The following is a 6,000-nucleotide window of genomic DNA, read 5'->3' as shown; positions in this document are numbered from 1 at the left end:
CCTGTAGCAGGATTCATCTGATAGCCACGGCTACGTTCACATTTGTAGCCACCTTTCAGGTTGATACAGATTTGACTACAGATACCAGGGTTTTGACATTCATCAATTCCACAGTTTCTCTTTTCTACAAAGTCAAACCCAGCTGGACAGTCACATTCATTTATGTTGCATTCCTTTAGGGGCTCATCACCCCAGTCCTTGCAGTCTCTCTGCTGGTTACACACTTTATTGATATCTATGCATTCTCCACTTCTGCACTTGAATTTGCCAGGTCCTGAGCACTGAATAACATCGTTACAGTTTGCTTCATCAGTGCCATCCAGACAGTCTCTCACACCACTGCACTGCCTTCTTCCGTGGACACAGTTCCCATCTTCACATCTGAACTGGTCTGGCCTGCAGGTCTGAGAAGGGCAGTTAATTTCATCACTTCCATCCTTGCAATCAGGATCTCTGTTACAGTCTTTTTCACCATTACATTTCCAGGACACCAGGATACACTGGGTTGACTGAGGACCACAGCTGATTTCATTTACCCGACATGTTCTCATATGACACAGATCAGCACTCTCATCAGACCCATTTTCACAGTCCGGATCCCCATCACACTGCCATCTGTTTGGCACACACTGACCACTGTTGCACACAAAGTCAGATTCAGCACACGTCTTCTTCACACAAGCACTCTCATCACTGCCATCTGAGCAGTCTTCACATTTTGCTCTAGCACTGTCGGCAGCAGTGCACAGGCAGGTGAGGGCAAGCAGCAGGCAGAATGCCCCACAGCGCGGCAGTGCCTGCCACCGCCCTGCACCTATGTCACTTATACTACTCCTATTACCCGTGCTGTTAGTGTCAGTGGCATCCTCCTGGTACCATTTCTGTCTTTGCCACCCCTTACTCTCCCCCTTTTCTTTTTGCCACAGACCATTCACCACAAACGGATAAGACACATGATTACTAGTTAGAAAAGAGAGTGTAACGTCTGCTATATGGCTGCAGGCAGTGCCAGCTGCAATCCTAGAAGCTGTTTGTGAACGAGCCTGCCGGTGGTCATTTGGCAGTGTAATCTGCGTCTCTGCACTCCTGCCCTGCAATAGAGCTAAATCGTCATTAATAGTCCGTAGAATGAGGCAACCCCACGGAATGTTATCCAGAAACCAAGTTATAACACCGATCTGGGGACGAATAGTCCTTTTTGCATTGCAAGATAAACCTATTATAAAAAGAATGCCAAAGAGAAGCAGCACAGCCGCCGCTGCCTCCATGGTTACGTCAGACAGGCTGCAGGGTCCTGATGTCCGCCCCTCTGCTCTGTGCCGACTCGCCACACGGTGAGAGTCGGCTGCCGTTGTCCACTGATGCCTCTGGTCTCCCGTAGCAACTCGATCTCGGATGTCCCGTATCACACCGTGATCACGTCAATGTCCCGCGGCCCTCCGCAATTCCACGTCCCGCCGCAACTCTATTTCCCGCGGCCCTCCGCAATTCCACGTCTCGCCGCAACTCTATTTCCCGCGGCCCTCCGCAATTCCACGTCTCGCCGCAACTCTATTTCCCGCGGCCCTCCGCAATTCCACGTCCCGCCGCAACTCCGTTTCCCGCGGCCCTCCGCAATTCCACGTCTCGCCGCAACTCTATTTCCCGCGGCCCTCCGCAATTCCACGTCCCGCCGCAACTCTATTTCCCGCGGCCCTCCGCAATTCCACGTCCCGCCGCTACTCCGTTTACCCGCGGCCCTCCGCAATTCCACGTCCCGCCGCGAAACCCCGTTTCCCACCGTTTTCACGCGTCTCTCAGCGGGAGTACCGCGTCTCACCGTGAGGCCTGTGTACCGTGTTTCCGGGCCGGTATCCGGTCTGCTCAAGCGCCGGTCGGATGGGCGCTCCGAAGTCCCGACGGCGCGGCGAGATCGCGGCGCCGCTGGTCCCGGCGCCGCCGGTCCCGGCGCCGCTGGTCTCCTGGTCTACCTGCGTTCGGATGTGCCGGCGCCGCTGGTGTCCCGCTGCGCTGCGATGTTTGCCCCGGCGCCGCTGCGATGTCCGTGCTCGGCTGCGATGTCTGCTCCGGTGCTGCGATGTCCTGCTCCGGTGCGATGTCTGTTCAGGTCCTGTTCAGGTCTCCCACTGCGATGTCCTGTTCAGGCCCTGTTCAGGTCTCAGCCTGTTCGGGCGCCATATGTTGCAGGAAGCACGGCCGAAAGCACGACAGACACCCAGTAGAGTCAGATCATGCTCCATTTTATTGCCCGAATAGCCTAACTTTTATAGAGAACTTAACAGGGGTGGACAGTGTTTCACACAAGATTATTGGTCAAAAGCACTCAGACAAACAACTGCAAGAAAACAACCCCACCTGCAAGAAAACAACCCCTTGTGTTTAGCAGTCACATAGACCTTGTCCTTGAAGCCAGCTACTGGTAACAATATTTTTCTGAGTTCCTCAATCGGGCGATGTGGGAACACTGTCATGGGAACTTCTCATAGTTGCCCTGGTAGCTTGGTTTGCTCAGCTACAGCAAGCCATGGGATTTTTGCTGTTTCAAGAAATCCCTCAACACTTAGGTATTGTAGCACCATCTTTAATAGGTATTAATCTCTTAAAACTCTGAGAAAAATGTATTGCAAAGCCATGTGTTATACTCCAGAGATGAAAAATAAAATATTGCTGAGACAGTTAGCTGCCCATTTCAGCTTTATCAGACAACTGAATAATGATAATGCTTAAAAGAAACTAACAACAGCAGACAAGTTGTAAACTGTGACACACTCATTGTGCAGCATAAAAAATCAAGCTTTCAGTGACCATTTTGAATGGTCATTTTTATAGTTTTTATACAGAAATTCAGCAGAGAAAATTGTTTTCCTTACTCTGCATTGTCCACATTTCTAACTGTAATTTACTAATTCAAGCTTCTGCAAAGAAATCATCATTTCAATAAGCTTGGAAATCAAAGACGGAATTTACTTTTTAATACAACTGAATATGAAGAATTTTTAGTAATTTTGACTTGAAATGCTAAGTCTACTTATCTCAGTTAAGGTTAAAAAAAGAAAGTGTGCAGCTGCAGGGATGAGATTCCAAAAAAAGAACTTCTTTAAAAAATCTTTGTGGACAAGAAAATGAAGGATTTGGATTGAGTACTATTTATAACACCAAAAAAGTGCATGCATATATTCTCAGTCTATCAAATATCTCCTAAAATACACCATCCTGTAAACGCTAGTTTATACACTACTGTCTGGCTTTCATGCCTAAGATTCTTTAGTATGAAACACATAGTTTGCTTTTAGCTCAAAGGTACTATGTGCTTTGAGGTTTTGATGCCAAAACGAAGGAGGTCTTGAGGGCACAACTGTCATTTCCATAGGGAGACCTCTAGATTTGAAATTTAAAAACAATAACAACAACAAAAAAAAAAAAAAAAAAAAAGATTATGGGATTTAACTTCTATTATACTATGCCTAACAATATCTAAAGATGTCCTGTAAAACTCCTGAATAAATTTATTTTTCTGTATTATTTAGTTCTGTGATGAGCTGAACATCTAGCAAATGTCTGCATTTCCCCACTCCTCCAAGGCAACTTTCCCTTTTCTGCCTTTCATTATTCATCACAAGTGTGTTTTATTGTTTCATTACTCTCAAATTGATACCTGAGTTCATATGTGTTTCTCAGTTGAGTAAGCATCCCTTCAGAAGACTGAACTTTCCTAAATAGTGTGTTAAAGCCAAAAATTACAGCACATTTACTCATCCTCTTGTTTTAAGGTAACACCAGAAAAGGCCCAGCAGGTCTTTTGACTGTCTTCCTGAGCCATTTGTTTCATATTCATCATGCTCTGAACAACACAGGGCACAATGGGATGTAAAACCCCACCAGAGCAGTTTCAGTTTAATGTGGATTCAAATGGCCGCTCATTTTTTAAAAAAATCATAACCAAAATTGGGACGCTACTCAGGGAATTAGTTTTGCTCTTGTTTCTTTTTTATTTTCCCTGAAGACTGGTCTTGTATTTGTTGTTGCTGTTGTTATTATTATTATTATGACTTGGTCTTTCTCTCTTTGCCCTTGTTTTATTTATTTATTTATTTTTTGATACATGTATTTTACAACAAAATTTTACAACATCTATATTTAGTATCCCAGTCTGCATTAAAGAAAATGTTGAAACTAGGACAAAATGAACTCAACAGGCATTAAGATCTTCATATCGTTCAGGAGAATCAAAACCTTGACTTACTGGTAAAGCAACCTGTATGCCCAGGACCTCAGTGCCCACTCCTGTCACTCTGTTTGTAAACTATTGCTTTTGCAGATTGTCTGAATGGTCAGTAGGGCTTCAATAACAAGAAAGTGTGAAGCCAGGCCCAGAGGGACTGACCAGACATTGCCAATCATAGCAGCTAGGACACAACATAGAGAAATCAGTCACTGAAACACTTTATTCACATTAAATTGTGATGTTGGAGGGGAGAAAAAAAGTGCTTGGTATTGGTGTATCTTGTAGATTAGTCTTTATAATGAGAGTGTATGTGACATACCAACCTTGTTAATGACATTAACTATTTAGACTATATACGAAATATAGTCCTAGAATATGCTCCTAGAATAGTGCCAGTTTTGCATTTCTGAGGCCACAAAAGACTATTTAGACTTCATGTCTAGAAGAGAAATGAGCGTTAACTCCCAGACTGAAGGCAAGCACCAACTGAACAGGTGAAGGGAGCCTTCTCATAACCTTGAGAAAAGCCAGGGACCAACACCACAACAACAAACTGAGCAATACCTTGTGCAGTGCATTTCACAACAACAGATTGTCTAGACAGAAAACCTACTTACTGTCCGCTGAATAATGCCTTGGTCATGTTAGCCCCAATTTTCATACCCATAATTTCTAACGAATGCAGCACTATTTCTGCTAAGGTAGATAGGTCTGACATTTTTATCACTGGGTAGGCAAACAACATTCAGGGCAAGCAACACAACTTGTTGCCAATGCCAACTTTCAAGAAACGCATAGCTTAAATGAATGGCACTCTCCATTGTCTAAGGGGTTCAATTTCAGTATAAATTCTTCTTCACAAGTATGTTTTCTTCTACAGGGAGAATATGTGAATTTCTGAATATGTGAAATCTGAATTACTGATCTTGGTCTCACCAACATATATAAAAGTAAGTGCTTGTTTTAAGCATTCAGATTTTAAAAGACCTCTTAGTAACTTAAAAGGCAAGTCCTAAATTACACATTTTGGCATACCTTGCATTTCAATGAGCCTTAAAGAAATTTAACTCAAAGAGCTAAGCAAAATCAAGAATGTTTAATTCTCTGTAACAAATATGAAGCAAGTATATTTGTGCAAGTACACCTGCCAATACTCATAAATATGGAACTGAAGCAGACTTGGACACTTACAGTACTGTTGGAAACATCAAAAGTATATGCACTTCTCTAAAAACATTTCTAAAGTTTTGTTAACTTTAGAGGCATGTTTGATTATCTGGAGTATTTGAGTTGAGAACTTTCCACATATGAACTGGCTAAAATTCAGGTTAGGAATTTTAACTGGACTTAATATTTGTCCAAAAAGACATAGATAATTTCTAAACAAAGCAGTATGATTTATTTTTTTTTTTTAGTGTTTATTTCTCCAGATATAAAACCTCAAAAAGCAAGTCTTAAGCATGCAATTAACTAAGCTCAAAATATGTCAAGTGCTGCAGAGATTTCCTGAATTAGGCTCACATACATTTTTAAATATTTCTCACCTTTCTGATTAATAGAGATCTGCATTACTTAAACATGGAACCTGTGCAAAAACTGTGATCTTATTTTAACTTGACTTCTGGAAAGACAGAAAAGGAGTTTAATTTTGATTCAAAAGATTTCAAACTCTTTTCTGAGTAGAAGAATGATTAGTGAACAGTGGAAGTTGAACTAGTGAAGAGTTTGATATGAAATCATGCTTTGATTGTATATGTTTACAAAACGAAAGTTGA

At 42.6% G+C, this 6,000-nt stretch overlaps 1 long non-coding RNA gene across 1 annotated transcript in view; it reads left to right on the top strand.

Moving 5' to 3' along the window:
* Positions 1 to 1,867: 1,867 nt before the first annotated feature.
* Positions 1,868 to 6,000, top strand: part of LOC137848362 (uncharacterized) — a 479,163-nt gene continuing 475,030 nt past the window's right edge. The window contains exons 1-2 of the long non-coding RNA XR_011091313.1: positions 1,868 to 2,118; positions 2,156 to 2,375. This is a non-coding gene — a long non-coding RNA (uncharacterized lncRNA). The remainder of the gene's footprint in view (positions 2,119 to 2,155; positions 2,376 to 6,000) is intronic.

This window comes from Anas acuta, chromosome Z, assembly GCF_963932015.1.
Source record: "Anas acuta chromosome Z, bAnaAcu1.1, whole genome shotgun sequence".
Classification (NCBI taxonomy): domain Eukaryota; kingdom Metazoa; phylum Chordata; class Aves; order Anseriformes; family Anatidae; genus Anas; species Anas acuta.
Note: the sequence above shows the minus strand (reverse complement) of the source record. Positions and strands in the feature narration are given on the sequence as shown.